Source organism: Schistocerca americana, chromosome 1 (genome assembly GCF_021461395.2).
Source record: "Schistocerca americana isolate TAMUIC-IGC-003095 chromosome 1, iqSchAmer2.1, whole genome shotgun sequence".
In the NCBI taxonomy this organism is placed as follows: domain Eukaryota; kingdom Metazoa; phylum Arthropoda; class Insecta; order Orthoptera; family Acrididae; genus Schistocerca; species Schistocerca americana.
The window spans coordinates 316,786,131-316,809,240 of NC_060119.1; the positions used below are offsets into that span (position 1 = coordinate 316,786,131).

Below are 23,110 nucleotides of genomic sequence, written 5' to 3' on the forward strand. Positions count from 1 at the left end.
TTTCCTCGCAGAAAGGCCACAGTTCGTAGTAATTGACGAAAAAGTTATCGAGTAAAACAGAAGATGTATCTGATCTCCCCAAAGAAGTATTATAGGCCCGCCCTCTGCTGTTCCTAATCTACATACACGATTTAGGAGGCAATCTGAGTAGTCCTCTTATATTGTTTGCAGATGATGCCGTCGTTTACCGTCTAGCAAAATCATCAGATGATCCAAACCAACTGGAACACGATTTATACAAGATATCTGTATGCTGCGAAAAGTGGCAATTGACACTAAATAATGAAAAGTTTGAGGCCATCCACATGAGTGAGAAAAGGAATCCGTTAAATTTCGGTCACATGATAAATCACACAAATGTGAAAGCTCTTAGTTGAAATAAATAAATAGTAATTACAATGACGAACAACTTAAATTGGAACGATCACGTAGATAATGTCTTGGGTAAGGCGAGCCAAAGATTGCATTTTATTGGCAGAACAGAGGATGCAGCAGGTCTACTAAAGAGACTGACACTTTTCCGTCCTCTGCTAGATTTATCGGTGTGCGGTATGGGATCCTTACTAGACTAGATTGACGGAGGACGTCGAAAAATTTCAAATAAGAGCAGCTCGTTCCGTATTATCTCGAAATAGGGGAGTGATTGTCACGGATATGATACGCGAGTTTCAGTGGCTATCATTAAAACAAAGGCGTTTTACGTAGCTGCGAGATGTTTTCTCCGAATTTCGATCTCAACGTTTTCTTCCGAATGCCAAAAAATAATTTATGGACGTTCACCTGCATAAGAAGAAGTGGTTATAGTAATTAAGTAAGAGAGAACAGAGCTCGCAAGGAAAGATTTATGTGTTCGTTGTTTCCGCGCGCTGTTCGAGACTGGAACGGTAGGGAAATAGTGTGAACGTGGTTCGATGAACCCCCTGCCAGGCACTTAAGTGTGAATGGCAGAGAGTTATGTAGATGTAGATATAAATATGCATCATAGAAGAAGAATATAAACGGTAAATAAGTTATATGAGTGCCTTAGGCGCAATTAAGAGGGAATATCGCAGGCGTTATGTAGACAATCGATGGCGTTGTTGCTCTTTCTCTGACAATAGAATATACTGTTCACCTTTGTCATCTGTATGGCGACGTCTTGTAGGGAGCCAGTGGAGCCAGCGAGAGAGAACTTGGGGTATAAGTAGGCTGTGACGTAGTGAGCAGGTAGTTCCCAGGTATACTGGATGCAAACTTCACAGATTCCTGGTTGGATGGAAATTTCAGTGGCTGCAGTTTTCATACATTCAGCCTTCGCATACGGTCATTAGATAAGTGCGACACCCGGTAGTTTAGACGCTATAACACACTGAAGTTACAGCGTATCTTTGAGACACCCTGTATTTCACTGCAGGAATTTGTTCGTGTAGGAAGTTACCGTCCTGAAATTAAGACTGCTTCTTTTCTGGACTAGGTGGTCTTATTATCTATATGTTTTAGAATCACGTGTATAGTTGTAGTCTGATGTATGCTAACTGTGTCACAATCTGTAGTTTTAAAGTCGTGAAGACACTCGGAAACTACCCATTTCTCAGCGTTTTAACTATGAAGTCACTGTAAAAATGCTGCCAAACTGTAGGCAGAGCCACAAAAATGGTTCGTCAGCCCATCGTCCTTAAAAAAGTCAAGTTATGAAGGGTCTACCCTGTTTCAGTGCTCCGATATCTGAGAATCGAGTGCTTCCGTAACGGTTCACGCGGTGGCCTTAAGTGATAAGGGATCGTTTCTTTCGCGCACTTATTTTTGTTGTGGGTAATTAAATAAGAACTTGTATGTTCGCATTATGATGCACAACTCCCCTTTTGTTTAGTTTAAGAAGTGCTCACAGTTTGAAGTATTATGTTTACGGCCTTGTGGATCCTTTTCGAAATACTGCTGCTAAAGGTATTTGGACGACGTGATCGGTCCAGTTCGTAACGGTATGCAGCATTAGTGAAACACAGATCGACCTGCAGAATTGCATCCTGATTTAGGTTGTCCGTGGTTTGCCTAAATTACTTAAGATGAATGCTGAGATGCTTCGCCGGCTGAGGTGGCCGAGCGATTCTAGACGCTACAGTCTGGAACCGCGCGACCACTACGGTCCCAAGTTCGAATCCTGCCTCGGGCATGGATATGTGTGATGTCCTTAGGTTAGTTAGGTTTAAGTAGTTCTAAGTTCTAGGGGACTGATGACCTCAGAAGTTAAGTCTTATAGTGCTCAGAGCCATTTGAACCATTTTTTTGAGATGTTTCCTACTACAAAGGCTATTGTCAACTGTCTATCCCATCCTTCACAAACTAGACCTCTTGGTATGTATATATGAACTATTTTTTTTTGTTCATAAGTTGTGATATCGGTACCATGACATTTGCAGTATTCTTGTAAAAGTGTTCCACTGACGAATAAAACTGCTACTGCTACTACGTGCTTCTATTACCACTACTACTATTAGTAGTATTATTTTAGTCACGGAGCACAGTACCGGTATCATGATCATTCTCATGCAGCCAGCCAATGTAGTGTAGTAATAACTGCAAATGTTTTGAGTGGGAGCCGTACTCTGCGTGTATGATAGGAGAAGACTTTCAAATGATGTGACTAAAAGTATAAGAAGCCGACCTTGCCTAGGGTATTGGTGGGTCTCAGGTAGTGGACAGTTAACGTTCTAACAGAAACAGTGGACAAATGCGAGTACAGAATAAGCAGTCTCGGACCGGCAAAACAAAACCAAATCCACTTTGCGTCTGTCATATAGCCAGCGGCAAACTGGTCAGCGTCTGTTCACCAGTGGTATTGCTGTAATTTATATTCTGGAACTAACCCTTCCAGCATTAACACTCTGAGTTCACTCAGTGAGTCTACTCAACCCCACCTGATTCCCGGTATAATCACCGTGGAGCATTTTGATAATCACAATATTACCCCAGGTGGTCAATCCACTGCCAGTATTACTGACGCAACTGGTCTTTCGGATTCTGCGGCGACCAGGTTAAAGTGCAGTGTGATTCAACAAAGATGGAGTCCTCTGTCCAATTTAAAAACAAAACAAATAATATTTTCCAACACATAACATACAAACACTTACGCGAGCAAGTAAACTTCATAAACTGGGAGACACATTAAAAGAACAGAAGATTGAAATTTTGGCACTTCAAGAATCGCGAATGACGGACAATAACACCATGGACTTTGGCAATTATCGTCTTTTTTTTTTAAAAAAAAAAGCTGATAAAAGAATACTTAATAATAGACCACATCTGGGAGTTGCTTTTGCAGTCTCCAAAATTTTTTTAAATTCAGTAACGGAGGTAAACCACATTAATATTAGACTAATTATAATTTCTCTTAAATGCACAAATAAAGCATACTTTTAATTCATTCCCATATGCCAGTCAATGAGGATAACCGTAAAAAACCCAAAGAAGTTAAAGCAGCTTGTTAAACGTTAGAAAGCATCAACTCGAAAATTCCCTCAAACCATGTTAAAATTTTAAAGGGTAGTTTTAATGCTCAATTACGTAGAGAGACAAAATATAAGAAAACGGTGGGTGGATTTCCTGTGCATAAAAGGAACCCTTCTAAGTAAAAAACTTGGCAGGCAACCGACACATTTACTGGGGAATTTCAAATCGATCATGCAGCAATTTCATACCCTATCTATACGAAAATTTTCAATGTCTAATTTAGGAAAGGGGTAATATTGATTCTGATCATTATTTAACGCGAATAAAAGTAAAGCGTCAAACTCAACAATTCTTCAAAACAAAAAAAAAATGTTATCCCAGAATTTGACACAACTGAAACAACACCAGCCACAACAAGTGAACATGACAAAAACCAATCCAACAACTGGAAAAGCCTACAAGAAACGTTCATCAAAGAAGCACAAAATTTAATTCCGCTTCGAAAGAAACAAAAACACCCCTGGTGAGATGCGGCAGTTAAGTCTAGGCATGACGCATTCAAAAATTGGAATAGTAACAAAACCGAAAATACGTACAAAACCTTTCTAACTATAAAAAAAGAAACATCTAAATTAATCCGACAGACTGAAAGAAACTACAAAAATAGCCAACTTTTAGAAATCGAAAAAGACTTCCAAAAGTACAACATAAGAAACTTTCATAAAACATTCAAAACAAAACAGAGCGGTTACCAACCTCAAAGTCTTTGCTTCAGATATGGAAATAGTAGTTTGACTCTTAACAACAAGGAAAATTGTAAGGTATTTGCTAATTATTTTGAGAAAGTATTAACTATCCAGCACCAATGAATAAATTACAGCCACAGCAATCTAATAACACCAATCCTAACTCTAAAGCATCTGGCGAAATCGAATTAACGCAACAAATTAAGAGACTTAAAAACAATGAGGCATCTGGAGAAGAAGCTATAATTGCAGAACTGCTAAAATCAGCTGGTCCTAACACTATAAAAGAGATCACTCAACTAATAGGACAGATCTGGCAAACTGAGAAAATACCCGAGGACTGGAAAACTGCCGTAATTCATCCATTGAATAAAAAAGGGGATAGAACCGATGTTAATAACTACCGAGGAATTTTTCTTTTCCCAGTCACGTTCAAAATTCTTTTGCAATGTTTACTTGATCGAGCGCAAGAACAAATAGAACCTAAAACTAATGGATTCCAAGGAGGCTTTAGACCAAACAGATCCTGTCTGGAACAAATTCTTAATTTCAAAAAAATCCTTAGGCACCCATGTATTTCTAGTAACAATATTGCATGTACATTTGTGGATTTTAAAAAGGCGCACGACTCAGTTGATTGTGAGTCTGTTTTACAAATTTTAAAGGAGCAAGGGCTAGATAATAAAACTCTAACACTAATTAAGAAAGCGTTAACCAACAGTGGCTCTGAAGTTAAACTTATGGGAGAAATTTTCTGAACCATTTGACATAAAGACTGGTGTAAGACAGGGAGATGGACTCTCCCCATTACTGTTTAGCTGTGTTTTGAAAAAGGTAATTACAGAATAGCTAGAACAAGAGTCAAATCAAAATATCTAGTTAATTAGAAGTAATATTAGAGTAGATTGCTTCGCCTTTGCAGATGATGGTTCAAATGGCTCTGAGCACTATGGGACTTAACATCGGAGGTCATCAGTCCCCTAGAACTTAGAACTACTTAAACCTAACTAACCTAAGGACATCACACACATCCATGCACGAGGCGGGATTCGAACCTGCGACCGTAGCAGTCGCGCGGTTCCGGACTGCGCGCCTATAACCGCTAGACCACCGCGGCCGGCTTTGCAGATGATCTGGCAATTTTAACTAGGGATATTACCACAGTACAAAAGCAAAGTGAAATTCTTAAAGAAGTTGCGGAAAAAGTGGCACTACAAATACCTTCTGAGAAAACGGAATGTATGACGTGCAACAAAGCACCACCAAAGTTTTTGAACACAAAATATGGAAAAATAAAATGAGTGTCACAGTTTAAATACTTGGGAGAAATCTCATAAGAAAACGGTCTGGAAAAAGTTACAGATGAAGTTCGCTATTAGAAAATGGCAACTGCTTTCAGATTAACAGAAAATATTTATAATAAAAAATCACTTTCTAAATTCAGTAAACTTAGGCATTACAGCACTGTAATCAAACCTGAATGTCTTTCTGGAGCAGAAACTTTAATTTTAAATAGAAAGAGGGATAATGAAGAAATTTAAAAAAAGGAAGTTTATTAGGAAAATATTAGGCCTCAAAATTACTGATGGAAATACTTATAGGCTGAGAAGTAATAAGAAAATAGAAAAATAAACAGGCATACAGGGTGACACGAGAAAACGAAGATCTAAAATTTTATGGGCCCATTGAAAGAATGGCACTCACTAGGTTGACAAAACAAATAGCAGAATTCTACGAAAACTGAAATAAGACCAAAACCGAGCCAATTAAACGGATCGCTGCAATTGAGGAGTGTCTTAAAGTAGGCGGTGTACCTCAGGCAGATGTTACAGATAGAAAAAAAACATCCAGACAATAGATATTTGATTGGAAATTTGGTCAGAGGGAAATTAGAAAACGTACTGGGACACCGTGGTCTGATGAAAGAAATGAAAGAAAGAGACTTCATTCTGAAAGAATGAAACAAATTTGGACACAAAGGAAGGCCAACCATGATAAGCGACATTAATCACTTGCGAGGTCCTATTGGGCTCATACGTGAATAATAATAATAATAATAACATTTAAAGATCCCAATACTACAACAGATAAATGCAGACTTTGCAAACAACAAATAGAAACAGTAGATCACATCACAAGCGGATGTACAATACTAGCAAATACAGAATACCACAGAAGACATGAATATGTAGCAAAAATAATACATCAACAACTTGCCATACAACATAAACTAAAAAAACAACACCTTCCCACATACAAGCATGCACCACAAAATGTACTGGAGAATGATGAATGCAAATTATACTGGAATAGAACCATTATAACAGATAAAGCAACACCACATTACAAACCTGACATCATACTCACCAATAAAAAGAAGAAATTAACACAACTAATCGAAATATCCATACCCAATACAGCAAATATACAGAAGAAAACAGGAGAAAAAATTCAGAAATACATCCAACTAGCTGAGGAAGTCAAGGACATGTGGCATCAGGATAAAGTTGACATCATACCAATTATACTATCAACTACAGGAGTCATACCACACAATATCCACCAGTACATCAACGCAATACAGCTACATCCAAACGTATACAGAAAACTACAGAAATCTGTAATTATTGATACATGTTCAATTACCCGAAAGCTCCTAAATGCAATGTAACATATACCATACAGTTAAAAGGAAAAGGAAATCACGCTTGATCAAGGCCCGCGTCACTTTCAATTTTTAGCCAGACATAACGTCTGAGACAGGAAAGAGAAATAATAATAATAATAATAATACACACGTCGTCGGTCACCCATTGATTTTCTTTTAATGTACGAAAGAAACATAATTCTCAAAGCGGAAAACTGCTACACAATTTTTACAACTACAAAGATTTCGACGATCAATAGCTCGTAGCCAAACTCCGAAACAACTTAAATGTAATAGTTTTTTATAAGTTATAAACTTTGAAACGCTTCAAAAACGAAGAAAACTCTTGCTTTTCATCATAAGTGTAGTATGAAGAATAACTTCCCTGCCATACATGTTTTAACTAAAACCGAGTACGCGTATTGCTGTAAGCGGTTAACCGATAACGGTCATGTGCTAACAACACATCAATTATTTCACACACACATCAATTATTTCACACACAAATATTAACCATGTTGTCAATAACATAAGACAAACCATGTTGACAATAACGCAAGACGTTTAAGTGCTGTTGTAGCAAGCATGCACAACGAGCCCGGATAGCTCAGTCGGTAGAGCATTAGGCTTTTAACCTAAGGGTCCAGGGTTCAAGTCCCTGTTCGGGCGTACATTTTTATCATTTTGTTTACTCAAACAGAGGCCGTTTCATTGCAAATATGTTGCAAAATCAGTCAGTTTCGATCACCTGTATGAAACATATCGATTATCTTCCGCTCAGTGGAAGTCATTGCGATCAGACGCTGCTTCACCGGCTGGCTATGCAAATGACAAGATACGTCGTTTTCGTTGGAGAGTTGCGATATTGGCAATAAAAGATGATGGGTACTCTGAAATGCACGTTCGTAGAAAATTTAGCGGATCCGAAGGCCGATGACTTCCAACAAGACGGTGTTGTTGGAATGCAGTATAGAGTACGGGAACTGCAGTTCACTCGATCCCAATTCGTGAAGTACGCAGTTGTGAAGACGAGAAATCAGTACAAATCAAGTTATAGTGAACATCCCTAGAAATGTTGAAATAAACATATCAACTTTCCACATATCTGGGGTTCAAATGCCACCAACTGTGATTTTACGCGAGAGCACCTGAACAGAAGTAGCAGTGGTATAAAAATACAATGCTTCAAAGACCTTCCTAGACGCTTCAGAAGCGACAGTGCGTTGTTTCAGGATGTTTATACTGACCAAAAAAAAAAAAAATTACAACGACATAATGAGCATTCAGCATTACAGACGAGACAGCGACTCCAATGGGTTTAAACTATGGCATAAACGCTCGACTTGGCAAATTAAACATCTATCACAAGCAGTAATAAACAATGTGAGTACTAATTTCGGTTGAACACCACAAATAGGTAATCAAGCAACTTCAACAAAAATAAAATATTGAAAAAAGAGAAAAGTAGCCGAACCTCTTTTGGAGATGAAATTATATAAATGCCTAAGGCGAAAATGTGCAAGTTACGTTATTGTAAATTTTAATTTTGTAATGCATGAAAATAATCAACAACCAAACACCCCAGTAAATGCATTCTATTTAAAGGACAACTTTGGTAAGATGACTACCGCGTGTTAACTGTGAATTAATTCTCGAGAATCAGTTCGCCGCGGATCGTAGAGGCGTGGGTGTCGAAATTCGTCTTGTTAGAGGAGGAAAACAGGCTTTAAGCAGCTTCTATTGTAGAATTATTACACAAGGGTAACCCAGCAGCGGCTGAGTCGTAGCAGATTAACACTACAGCTTCGCAACACACATCGCACCTCTAAAGCGGGCGACAGGGCTTACGACGAAGGAGGGAATACTATTTCCACCGATAACAATAATCGCCGTACTCCTGTGGTAAGTGCTGTGCGTTGTTTGAACAATGAAGTAAGTAATCCTGTAGATGAAGATGATTCCACTGGAAGAAAGCCATTGGTTACTAACAAGGATTTGAAAGGCCATGACAAAAGCAAGCTTAAGATTTGACAAAAACAGGTATCCTTGCCGATAGATTCAAAAGTAGCAACACCACAACGAGACAAACTTCCAAGAAACTTCCGTATGTCAATATACAGCGTATTTAGAAAGCAAAAATGCCTGAAGAAGGAAGAACACAACTTATGACCTTATTCGCGGTCATATGACGAAGACCAGTGAACAGTGTCAGGCAGGTGGAAATAGATTAAAAATTGAAACTAACTCACCAGCTCCTGCCAATTTACTTAATACAGAGGCGCTATCTGTATAGAAATTTCAGACAAACCAAATTGTGTTGAAACAGAGTAATTCAGAGCGTCGACAGTGAACTTCCTGAAGCAGACATTAAGAAAGCAGTATCATCTACATTTTGCGTCATCAAGTGCGCAAAAGGCGAAATGTATCACTCAGTACGAAATATGTTGTGTTCCACATTTGTGCACCTGTTTCCTGACTTTTGACTGAAAACTTTCTGCAGCATGTTTATGTTCATAGGATATAGGGAAACCCGCAGATTTTCATGTCAGTAGGGGCAAATCATTTTCGTCATATATGAGGACATTGCAATGCCGTCATCATTTTTGGCTATTGGTTTCTACAGTGCATTTTTACCACATGGTCAATGTTTTAAACATAAAGAAGCTAACAATACCAAAGAAGGGAAGCTGCTACTCACCATATAGCAGAGAGGCTGAGTCGCGATAGGCACAACAAAAAGATTTACACAATTAGAGCTTTCGGCCATTAAGGCCTTTGTCAGCAGTACACACACACACACACACACACACACACACACACACACACACAAACGCAACTTGCACACATATATGGAGTCTCAGAGCTGAAACCACACTGCGAATAGCAGCACCAGTGCATGATAGGAGTGGCGACTGGGTGGGGGTAAGGAGGAGGCTGTGGCGGGGTGGGGGAGGGATGGTATGGTGGGAGTGGCAGACAGTGAAGTGTTGCAGTTTAGATGGGGGGCAGGGGAGAAGGTGTGGAGGGGGGAGGGGATAAGTAGTGGAAAGGAGAGAAATAAAAGAAATGAAAAGAAATTATAGGACTGGGTGTGGCGGTGAAATGACAGCTGTGTAGTGCTGGAATGGGAACAGGGAGGAGGCTGGATGGTTGAGGACAGTGACTAACGAAGGTTGAGGCCAGGAGGGTTACGGGAACGTAGGATGTATTGCAGGGAAAGTTCCCACCTGTGCAATCCAGAAAAGCTGGTGTTGGTGGGAAGGATCCATATGGCACAGGCTGTGAAGCCGTCATTGAGATGAGGGATATCATGTTTGGCAGCGTGTTCAGCAACAGGGTGGTCCACTTGTTTTTGGCCACAGTTTGTCGGTGGCCATTCATGTGGACAGACAGCTTGTTGGTTGTCATGCCTACACAGAATGCAGCACAGAGGTTGCAGCTTAGCTTGTAAATCACATGACTGGTTTCACAGGTAGCCCTGCCTTTGATGGGAGAGGTGATGTTAGTGACCGGACTGGAGTAGGTGGTGGTAAGAGGATGTATGAGACAGGTCTTGCATCTAAGTCTATTACAGGTGTATGAGCCATGAGGCAAGGGATTGGGAGTAGGGGTTGTGTAAGGATGGACGAGTATACTGTGTAGGTTCGGTGGACAGCCGAATACCATGGTAGGAGGGTGGGGAGGATAGTGGGCAGGACATTTCTCATTTCAGGGCAGGACGAGAGGTAATCGAAACCCTGGTGGAGTATGTAATTCAGTTGCTCCAGTCCCGGCTGGTACTGAGTTACAAGCGGAATGCTCCTTTGTGGCCGGACTGTAAGACTTTAGGAGGTGGTAGGAGGCTGGGAAGATAAGGCATGGGAGATTTGTTTTTGCACAAGGATGGGTGGATAATCGTGGTCGATGAAGGCTTCAGTGTGACCCTCGGTATATTTTGAGATGGACTGCTCATCACTGTAGATGCGATGACTACGGGTGGCTAGGCTGTACGAAAGGTACTTCTTGGTATAGAATGGGTGGCAGCTGTCGAAGTGGAAGTATTGCTGGTGGCTAGTAGGTTTGATATGGACGGAGGTACTGATGTAGCCATCTCTGAGGGGAAGGTCAACATCTATGAAGGTGGCTTGTTGGGTTGAGTAGGACCAGGTGAAGCAAATGGGGGAGAAGTTGTTGAGGTTCTGGAGGAATGTGAATAAGGTGCTGCCTTCAGTGTGGTGAATACTGGGTTGTTTAAATATTTAGCCACTAAACAAAAGTTACCTGTATTGCCTGTAACTAAATGCACCTTGTCTGGAGCATTGGGATCACACTCCGTTGTCATTAAAGCCCAAGTATTAGTGGATGTAGAAACACAAGGGGAAATAATAGAACGTACCTTCTTGTTGGCTCCTCATCTATCTTATCCTTGTATTTGGGGGATTGGCTTTATGCGTGGACGAGATGTAATGACATCGCAAAAGGAAAGTGTATTCTGAAAAATCAGGGTAAGGTAGTTACGTTGCGTCTAGTACGGAAGCTTGAATATGTACAAGATATATATATATATATATATATATATATATATATATATATATATAATAGAATAAGAGTTCAGAGTAAAGAAGTAAAATTACTTTACTTGAATAATGATTATCACCTTTGTTGATTAACTGAGAATTCTGAGTCAGAAATGAAAGAATTACTATCCCAAAAAACATTAGAGTCCGAATATTCGTCGGACGAACAAATGAGTAATTTAGCAGCTGTACTTAATGCATATATTAATGTATTTGATACTAAACCAGGCGTTATTAAAGATTATGAATATCATATGGATGTCTACCCGCATCAAACCTATTATAAATCCTCATACTCAGCACCTTGAGCGAATAATGAAAAAGTGGCCAAAGAGATTAAAAAGATGTTGGATTGGGGCATAATTGAAACGTCTACTTCACCATACAGTAGTCCTTTTAGAAGAACTGGTCTAAAGTTTTCATGGGGTACGTTACCTTACCTCATTCGATTTAAAATGTGCATATTGGCAAACAAAGCTATCTGAAGAATCTAGAAAGCATACGGCCTTCATATTTGCGGGGAGGAGCCATCGGTTCAGGGTTATGCCCTTTGGACTGAACGTTAGTGGTGGAGTCTTTATAACAGCTTTAGATACGGTGTTGCGCCACGATCTCAGAAAAAAGGTCACGTCATATGTTGATGATTTATTAATAGCCATGACGACCTGGGAAGAACATGCAGCTATAATAAAGGAAGTATTGACCCGATTAATGAATATGCTGTTATGGTGAATCTAGCTAAGTTTAGTGATGACAAAATTAAGTTTTTGGGCCATATAATTTCGCCGGATGTTATCATCCCCAATCCGAAACAATTAGAAGCCATACGGAGCTGTCCATACGCTCAAACAAACAAAAAACAATTAAAATCGTTCTTAAGAGTGGCCTCCGTTTTAGAAAATTTCCACCTAATTGATTGTTGAGCAACGATCTTCTTTTACGTTTATTGAAGAAGAACACGGCAAGGAAATGGGACGACCAGCGTTGTAAAGCTTTTGATGAAATTCGGAATGCCTTTTAAATGCTGATTTGTTGTCTCATCCTGATTTCAACAAGGAGTTTTGTATTATGACGGATACATCCAAAGCTGGCATTGGCTGGGTATTGTTTCAAGTCAAAGCCTGATAATTTGGACATTTGTGTAATACCGTTTGCAAGTCGTACGTGTTCCAACTGCGAGAGAGCGTATACGACAATAGAACTTGAAATCTTGGCTATTGTGTGGGTTCTGCACAAGTTTAGATATTTTGTGTGTGCTAGAAAAGTAAATATTTATTGTGATCATAAGGCTTTGACCTTTGTAATGACTTGCCGGATCATGCACACCCGATTAATGCGGTGAGCTTTAATCCTGCAAGAATATCAAATAAGTAGCAAGTATATTGAAGGGAGGGACAATTTTGTGGCGGTCGCGCTATCGCGACTTCTTCGAGGTGCAGATTTAAATACTCAAGTAATGGAAACCAATCAAAATTTCAGAGGTGCAAACGAGAGATGGAGAGTTTGCATCCCCTCGAAAATGTTTCGTGAACTTATTTGGTACACGCATTACTCTTGGGAAATTTCAGTGCTGATAAGTGCACAGAAAAATTAAAGCAATATTGCTTTTTCTTCAATATGAGAAGGAAGGTACGCGATGTGTTGCGTAAATGTAAATTATGTAAAAAAGTAAAACCTGTCAACTATTCTACTAAGATCTAGCTAAATCCGATTCTTCTTTCCAAACCTTTGGAATTGGTGTCCTGCGATGTGGTGGGATCTCTGTCGACAGCAAAAGGTAGATTTACATATGTTGTTGCTTTCTATGACATTTTGACACATTTGGAAAAAAGATTTGAAAAAATTCTACAAATAAGTTTTAGGGTTTGTAAAGTGTCAGGCAAATCCAACACCTTCCATGAAAACCCTGACATAATAGCAAATCCGGCAATATGTCACATAGCTCCGAATAAATCCTGACATTAAATTAACCAAAGTAATACGATCGACGACTGAGCAAATGGAATACCACAGACTAACACAAGAACGCCTAAATGCATGTCATACCTTCCCACAGTGAAACAGACGCAGTTCAGGGGGGAGAAACGAGAACAGAAGCCGAGAGCAGACCCGTGTAGGCTAGAAGGCCCTACGATAAAGCCGGGTTCCCACGGGGTGTGACACGCTAGCGTGAGACATGCTGTCGTGGAACACTACCTGTGTGAACGAAGAGACGTGAGTTTGACTGTGACGTCACGGGCATGCGTGAGGGCTCACGCTTCATATCAAATGTGTTTGATTTTCAGTCGTGAGTTTGCCTCGTCTGTGGCTGTGTCAGATTACAGCATCTAGTGCTACGAACAACAAGACGGCAACTGGTGCCATTAAAGGTCGTGTAATCAAGTTGCAAGACAATGAAATTGTAGAATTTCTGGAACTTTACGCTACTGAGCAGGTCTTGTATGATGTAAGCAGAGAAGAATACAGAGACTGAGATGCAAGAATGGCTGCTGCCAAAAGAATTAGTGATGCCCTCCAAATTCCAGGATTCGGACCGAAAGAAGTAATTGCGAAATTTAAAAACTTGAGGAGTTCGTATTGTCAGGAACTGAAGAAAATAATCGAAAGCGAACGGTCTGGAGCTGGCTCTGACGAGGTTTATAAACCAAAAATCTTCTGGTTTGACAAGATGAATTCTTTCATTCGCCGATTCGTTCAGCAACGACCCACACTATCAAATCTGGTAAGTGAAATAAAAGTTTGTTTCCATATTTGAAATTTTATACATTTTCAAAATTGTTCCTTACATTTACATTATTATAATAGGTTTTATAATGATTATACAGAATAGTAGGTATATCATAGGAACTGTACCAGCTTCTTTGAATACAACAATATCTAGCACTGTAACAATACATTCTTATGATAAAATATATCTAGCAATGCATTTACTTTGTGACACATACTAATTGAAGACAACCACGTACAAAATAACTGAGCACAATATTGACACTGATGTGCTCTACGGTTCTGTATTTGGAACGTCGCCGAGTAGTACATTTTGCCAGGGCACAGCACCTTCATTATTAAAGTAATCACGGTACTTATCCCGAATTTGTTGTGCCTGTCGATGTGGATGTCTGTTAGCAGTTTTCGGAAGGTTCTGTAGGCCAGTAATTTCCTCTTGACGCCACGATCCAGGGAAAATACGATGGTTTTCATCCTCGAAATCAATTAAACCTCGTGAGATGTAGGCGGGATTCGTTTTTCGCAGCCAGGTGTGCAACGAGCAGCAGGCTAGTACAACTTTGACCATCGACTCTATTTTTAAAGATATTGGTTTTTCAAATACACTAAATTTACTCACAAGTATGCCGAAAGTATTTTCTACAACTCTTCGAGCCCTTGAAACTCGATAGTTGTAGATTCTTTGCTGTCGAGACATGTTACGCCGACTGTAAGGTTTCATCAGATAAGTCTTTAGCGGAAACGCATCATCCCATACAATTACAACATCACTTGGCATTGCAAGGGAATTTGTCTCCAAAGCGTTGTACAATGAGCTGTATTGAAATATACCACCATCAGAATTTCTTACTTTAGCTCCTACATCAACGTACAGAAACAATAATGGAATCAGCTAAAGATAGCAATGCAATACTGAAACTACTTTTGTAATTGTAATAATCAGATCCAGTAGCGGGTGGGGCACGAATGACAATGTGTTTTCCGCCCAGAGCTCCTGCACAGCCTGGAAAGTTCCATCGTTCTCTACACCCATACTCTATATTTTTCCATTCATCTGAAGTTGCCGGCGCCTGAAACAAAATTAATGTTTTGATTGCAGGTGTCGCCAATAAACACAAATGAACAATCACAACTGGAGAAGCCACAATCCCTATCTGTAGATTTAAGTGCTTTTGACGATCTCAACGAGACTACGCCAAGCACATCACAGATTTCAGCAGAAACTGAGACAATCAGGGCAGTACTAAAACGAAAAGTGCCTTCATCATCAAAAATCGGCGAAAACGTTCTGCACGACTCCCAGATCGTTTTTTTTCATGTGCGATTGAGAAATTACAAGCTATTTCAAATCGTGCTGCAGTAATGAACCAAAAGGACTCCTACGATTATTTCGGAAAGTATATTGCGTCAATGCTACGCAGTATTGGGCCTCCAATTGCCATGAGGCTTCAAGAGTCAATTACGTCACAAATAACAAATGCGATGTGCCCACCACCAACTCCCTCCAACCAATCAACACTACCAAGTGAGAGAAAATCAAATATGAGCGCTGATTTCTCAGATGACTATTTATTTACAAATGTATAGGTCGATCTTATATTATTACTCAAACGATTAATTTTTTTCTACGCTGATAAAATTTTTAATGATCAATATTATTATGCTGATCAACCATTTTCGTATTATTGTTTCTTTCTATTCCTTAAATACTTAGACCTAGAATACTCATACATTACTATGTTGAAAATTCAAATAAAATAATAAACGATAAAGTTGTATACTATATATTACCTGTATGTATTCCATAAGTGGCTTGTGGACCGCTTTGCAGATTTCAGGTATAAATTTACTAATTGTGTTCTTTGGAACATGAAATAAGTAATCCAGACTTTTAAGAGTCCTCTGTGGCGAAATAGCGTAAAGTTACTAGAAGTTTAATTTTTGTTTTTACTGCTTGTCTCATATTAGTATCTGATTTTGAAATCAGAGGTGAAACGCGTTCCAAAAGGTAGTCAAACTGCGCCTGAGACATTCGTAATAAGTTTTTGAAATCTTCAGGGTAACGGTTTCTTAGTTCCATGTCAACCAAATTATATGCCCTCGATAGTCTTTGAAGAATCCAGATCCTGACCCACCATAGTCTTTTCTTCCGTTTTTCTTGAGGTTCCACCAACTGATTCATTCTCTGTGCCAAAACAGTAGCAAAAACCGAAATCACCACAGCACAACTCTCGATAAGGAGCTCGTTCATGGCCGGCTTCGCGCGATCAACTGCATCACGCTTTTGTTGACAATCCACTCCGTGTGAACTGTCCATGCCCCACGATTGATGGTTTCACTCCTGTCATGGCACGAAATCAAGCACTAAAGTGTTCGACACATTCGTGCTCACGCCCCGTGGGAACACAGCTTAAGGGACACCCACATCGCCGGCCCACCGCCGGGAGGTTCATCCCCAGCCCATGTTAAAAGGTAGAGCCCTTCAGAAGAACAGTATAGATCTTACGATAACACTAAAAGGGCCACAACAGCTGCAAGTTTCAGCGTGAGACTATACGCGTCTCTGTTACGTAGCAAACATTAAAAACATTGCCCCACCACGAAAAGTATAACGTTAATCATTGCATAGACAGAATTTTCGTAGGCGGAGCTTAAGGTTAATATTGAGACACTGATTGGTCAGTTGAAAACACAGCCAGATACCTTTTTCTTAGACCAACTCCGGTAAACAGTAGTAAGGAGAAGTTCGAGAGAGTTGCTACGGAGATGGCGAGGTGTGTGGAGCTGCGTCGCCCGCCCACCCTCCCTGACGCTGCCTTACCACCGACAAGGTAATGAATGCACGTGATGCCGCGTAAGAGCGTATAAGCCTTCCCTCAGAACTGCAGAAGTCTCATCTGTTACATCCCCTTTTTACGTAATACTAGTGTCGATCGTCAATTAAACTTCATGGTATTCACATTTGCTACTTGAAGTTAAAATCTGAAACGTGATGATTTTTCTTTTATATAAGTATTGAGAAACCACATCAGCCACTGTAATTTACGACAAGTTAAATAAGTAATTAAAGATAATTGAGGGTCACTGTAGACCATTTTTGATAGTTTTCTCTTTTATGAAACTTAATGTAAACCTAGATTATAGATGTGATATGGCATAGGTCATCCTTTAATCCATTATAGCACTTGGAAACCCATTCAGGGAATATTCGATCACATTTTTGTTGAGCGCAGTTGGTTTTTATCATCCTGTATTAAAATATTTCCTTTTATCAATAGTGCAATTTATAAACAATGTTTTGTGAGTAGAATAAAAATTCAAATGGTAAGCTTAACTGATTTTTCGACGTTATTTTACCAGCTAACTAAAAATAGGAAAGCCTTGAACCCCTTCCACCAAATGTAGTTAGTATTAAGATTCTTTTACAGGGAGTGCAGTGGAGCTGACACTGAAATCATTAAGTATTTGATTATATCATCGCTAGTCTCACTGAACTCTTCTGAACTCTACATGTCATGTGTGGTCTGGCGTCTCCTTACCAGCAACAGGTCCCAGGTTCAAACTAGTCAATTCCCTGAAAATCACGCTCAGAACGTCGTTGGGCGAAAGTGGTAGGAAGACACGACTTAGAACAAACAGACACCACGCAGAATGTTAGAGGTTTAGAAAATAATTTCAAGATTCTATTCAAGAGTTATTTTCAAGCCTACATAGTGAAGAGAGTCTTTTCATGGTTGTTGTTTCGTAGTAATAAGTCCTCTTGGAATTTACGTGTTTTAGTTTTAAGTATGCCTCTTTTGTAAAGTAAACTCATGAGGCATCTTTTTGTAAAAGCACTATGATGGACTGGGGGTTTAATAAGAGCGTAGTGCCGAAGAATTTTATCCTACAATGGGCAGTTAACTGTTTCCGAGCCACAATATTGAGATGATCGTAAAAAAAAGGAAAATGATAGGCAGTGACGTGCACGATCCTGTGGACTTGAAAATACCAGTGTTTAAATGAAAATGAAAAATTTTGATGCATGATGATAGAAGCTAGTAGTTGTAAGTAGGTTTTATGATTCGGAACTGATAAATTGACAGAATCTGGACTTAATGTTTAACAGTTACCTTTGCATTTAAAGAGTGCGTTACGTGTTTGGAACTGACAATTGACGGAATCCGAACTCGCGACGAAGTATTAAGTGTGTGAGTACAGGGTACATTTCATGATCGGAACTGAAATGGACGGAATCAGGACTCGATACCGATTGTGAATATGTATCATGTGATCACATTACCGTTTCGGAACTGCTAAAGACAGAATGTGAGCTCGTAGGGAAAACTTAAAGTTACTAGAATATAAATGTACAATTATGTGTTGAACAAAACGTCATAATTCACGAAAATATCATTAGTATGATTTTATCTGTGATGAATGATAAATAGGAATGAACTGAGTAAATCATTGTTGATTAGGACATTGTTGGAAATCGCCCAAGTGTCACAGAACTTATTCTAATTATAATGTTGATTCTTCGGCCTGAGGTGATACCCAGCCGTTGCCAAAATATACGCACTTCTTTATGTTTCATATTCTGCATGGTGAGTTGTGATAAACAACTGTTCGTGTACCGTCCTGAGGCAACATGCTGTCGCCGCCTAAACAACCCGATGGGGCGAGGAGCTGCGTCCACGACGGTATTAACATCTCATCATAGTCAGTCAAGTTGCATCGGCTCTGCAGTCATCTGGGTGCCACTGCTGTAGGCGAGCGCTGCAGATACGCCCTGGCTGAGAGTGATGGAATGCAGTCGATGTTGCCTCATCTGACGGAGCCGAATGACAGCCAGCAGATCATCACAAGACCCACCTACCAGATTTACGAAGATGGTGAACGGATACGAGAGCTGCAGGGCTGTGGACAACATTTTATCTGCAGCACGACGAGAAAACTTGCATTTTGAACTTACGACCAAATGCATGGAGATGGCAAGCAATAACGTGATGTCATTTCCGAATGATGGTACACCACAAGCCAAAAGAAGAGGCGGGTACAACAGCGGGCAACAACCTCGCCAAACCTGACGTCAGCAGCAAACAAGAATACCAGGATTCATCGAGTCGCTAGTTATTCAAGAGGCGGCTCGAAAAACTTCAAATTTGGAGATTAGCTGTTCGGAGGGTTGGAGATTCGCTGTTCGGCGGGTTTGGAGATCTGCAGCACAAAAATGAAGAAGATTGCGAAATATTTTGTGAAATAACCTGATGAAACTCTGTACTTTAGAAGAAATGAAATCTTATTTATGATAGGGGGACTTAATGTGCATTAGCATAGCAATGAAATATTTAAGGAATTCTAAAGTATAAGGTGAAATATTTAAGGACTTCAAAATGTTATGTGTTCTAGCATAGAAAATGAGTGAACTTTCTAAAGATCGATGTACCATTTTCCATACTTCATCCAAATCAACCTTGCACTTCGGTGTATGAAAAATCTAAGAGGTAGCCCCCACCTCACAGCACCCATGAGAAATCCATAATGAAAAATCTAAGAGGTAGTCTATCCTCACATTTCTCATTAGAAAAATCCAAAATAAAAAAAAATAAAAAAAAAAAGTAAGAGGATTTCTCCTGAGAAATCCAGAAAAGGAAACATCACAACTCCATCAAAATAAAATGCTAAATAGAGTATTTGTCGAAAAAAGTTACTATTGAGGAGAAATGTAGTGTACTACTGGAAAAAGAACAGTCTATTTCAGATACCACTTTAAACACATGGCTCACACACATGGCTCTGAGCACTATGGGACTTAACATCTGTGGTCATCAGTCCCCTAGAACTTAGAACTACTTAAACCTAACTAACCTAAGGACATCACACACATCCATGCCCGAGGCAGGATTCGAACCTGCGACCGTAGCAGTCCCGCGGTTCCGGACTGAGCGCCTAGAACCGCTAGACCACCGCGGCCGGCCACTTTAAACACAGTATACGGAAAAATCTGGATATTGTTGGGAGGGACAGGTGATATCAGCATTTACCGTAAATACGATAGAAAGGGACATATGCTGTAGTATTTTCAGAGAACGATGGGCCCAAGAACATTTCCTATATTAGGGGACACAACAAAAATCTCTTTATAATCCCCCGTCCCGATTTGGATCTGCTTAAAAGGATGGTTACGTTCTATTTAGATGTGTTGGCCTCAACATTGTGCTTCTAGCGACTGAAACAGTTTAAGACTAATGGAATAACTAGATTTAACGACCAAACGCTTGCTAAATTGGCAAACGTAAAGTTCTATACATAAATTCCGCTAGAACATCGGGAGGAGTCGCCATTATACACCCAAGAGGATGTGGAATCTCTAAAAATATTAATTATAAAATTGATTATTAATTTTATAAATAACAATATTAAGTATAGGCATAAAATGGAAAACAGAAATGTAAGAATGCTTTCGGGCAGAAGAAGAATTGTGCAGCGTCCGGCATTGTATGGAGTTCAGTGCTGGGGAGGCCGGCTCCGATGCTGTGTACGCTATTCCCTGTTCATCTGTCTCAGGCAAGTGGTTTTAGCTGAACTAAGACGAGTTTTTGACATATAGTGCAGACAATGTAGAATGGAAATATCAGTGTGGCAGTTCATTTGAGAATCAATTGTCTTGCACCTAGTGGGTACAAAATCAAATCACGATCAGGTTTTGGCTGCAAATGTAGCTTAACCTGTAAGCTGTACCAGTAATGCCAATACATGAGCCATGTGTTTTTTGCACTTTTATAGATCAAATCTTAAGTTTTTTTTGCTAAATAATGTTTTCAATTTGTGATTTCTTTAAAGTGCATCTGAATCGATGTTAGGTGCTGTGATATCAAATACCGAAATCGTCATCTATAAATCTAAGAAAGCATACAGGTTCTACTGTCACTGGTTCCAGGGCACTATACTCGAAATCTTCGGACAAGATTGACAGCAATAGGTGACAACAGACTTCCTGTCGCTAAACCATCTGTCTGGTCATAGAACTAGTCACCGATTGAAAAGTAAAGTCGAAACAGATTAATTATTTCAGCACCCAGTCCAGATTCAGTTAACTGTAATCAAGTGAATTTTATCTATAATGGATGCAGTTGAAGTCTGTGACTTCTTTAACAGGGTGTAGAATAATAAACTCTACTAGCCACACTAGAAGGTGAATTTATTTAGTGCACGACCGGTTTGACGCTTGTGCCCATCTTCGGGTGGCTTACAACCGTTTACATGTTTCCATGCTCAGCGTTAGAGATACATAGATGGAGCATCCATGCCTTTTCCACATTACATTCCTCAAATTTTTGTTCAAAAATTTGTCGATTTTGTACACACTAACTGTATATTATTCACAACGATAATTTTTGGACCTGCGCATGCACTCACATCATCTAACGTGTTGAAGTAACACGTGCATGTGTTTTTGAAATTATTAACAGCTACTGTATCAAAGGTATAACAAGGAGGGACCAATTATTACACCACGGTAAATAAAGTACATTTGATGAGTAAAGAATGTGATCAACTTAATGTGGAAAAGAAATGGATAATCCAGCTGTATTGACCTCCAAAACTGAGCATGGAAACATGTAACTGAACATAAACCACCTGAAGATGGGCACCGGCCCGAAACCGGTTTTGCATGAAGTAAAATCAGTTTCTGTTATTAGTCGATACCCTATAACTGCAACTAATCCGACAAAACGATGGGAGATAAGCGTCAACGAGTCTGTGATATATGAAGAATGGAAAATGCAATTATCCGTGTCCTTTTCAAAGAAAATGGCCCTCCATCTATATTAACTGAGTCAGGGAAATCAAGGAAGAACCTAAATGTGGAAGGCCTAATAAGAGTCCTATGGCTGCGCCATCTCGTTTGGTACGAATCCGGCAGAGGGACGGCAGTGAAGAGTGTCCACAACAAAACCTTCTACAATATTAGAGTTATTCAAACGCAGCTCCCCTAATCGGCGAATGAAATGTCTCGAATTCGTAATGTGATATATTCGCTGCCTCATTAGTAATCTCAACAGTGTAGCAACGTATTATGGAGCAAGGTATGTCGGAACACCTATATTACAGCCTAAAAGGAATCGCTCCCTTATGGATCTTCTGAAAACTTTCGGTATTAACTTGCTACAAGGAACTTTTCTTCGGTAGAGTGTTAGTCTTCCTCTCGACTCTTTTTGTCGGGTCTCCGCAGAATCTGCGATACGCTGGATCAGATAGTAAACACTCCATCTTCTGAACATAATCCCGCTTGTCCAGCACAATCGTAGCACCGCCGTTCTCCGAAGGTAAGATAAAAATATTGGGATTTTGTGTGAGAGAACACAAATCTGCTGTAATGTTACTTTTGGTGGCACGTGTCCTCGTTCACACACGGCTGCTGCTCTCGTAGCATGGTTAACAGTGACCGAAGGTAGTATGAATACAACCTATTCGACAGAGCTGTCAATGAACGAAGAAACATCTGGGCGTAGGTGAAAAGTTAATACGTTTGCCTAACGCCTCTACAACGGCGTCATCGAAAGTGCCATACACTATGATCTCAGGCATTTGTATCTTGAAAATATGAGGGTATTCACGAGTCGAAGTCGTCACCCCGCTGCGTTCCTGTAAGATTTTTCAATTTCTGTACGCTGGGAGAAGCTCGAGTCGCTACAGTTGTTTCTTCCAATAAATAAAATGTATTCATTCTGATATAAACCATTAAAAAGATAATAACAACTTTTAAACAGAATAAATGGCTACAGAAATACCGCAAGTGGAGGGATGAAACAAAATACTTTTGTTTAAATTTTCTTTGTTGAATTTTTGTCTCAATGTCAGATAATTTTAATTTTAAAAGTCACTTGCGTGATAGAAATCTGAACAATCTAATTAAGACTGTAATAAAGAAAGCTGGCTAAAGCAGTTAAAAATTAGGGGATGGCAAGGGTGGAAAAATTTGGGGATGGCAAGGGTGGACTACATAGGAAAGGCATGGATAC

The 23,110-nt window shown here is 39.7% G+C and overlaps 1 non-coding gene across 1 annotated transcript; it reads left to right on the forward strand.

The window, feature by feature from the left end:
• The first annotated feature begins 7,415 nt into the window (after positions 1 to 7,415).
• On the forward strand, positions 7,416 to 7,488 carry Trnak-uuu. The gene has a single exon. It is a non-coding gene; the product is annotated as a tRNA-Lys (tRNA).
• Positions 7,489 to 23,110: the final 15,622 nt, after the last annotated feature.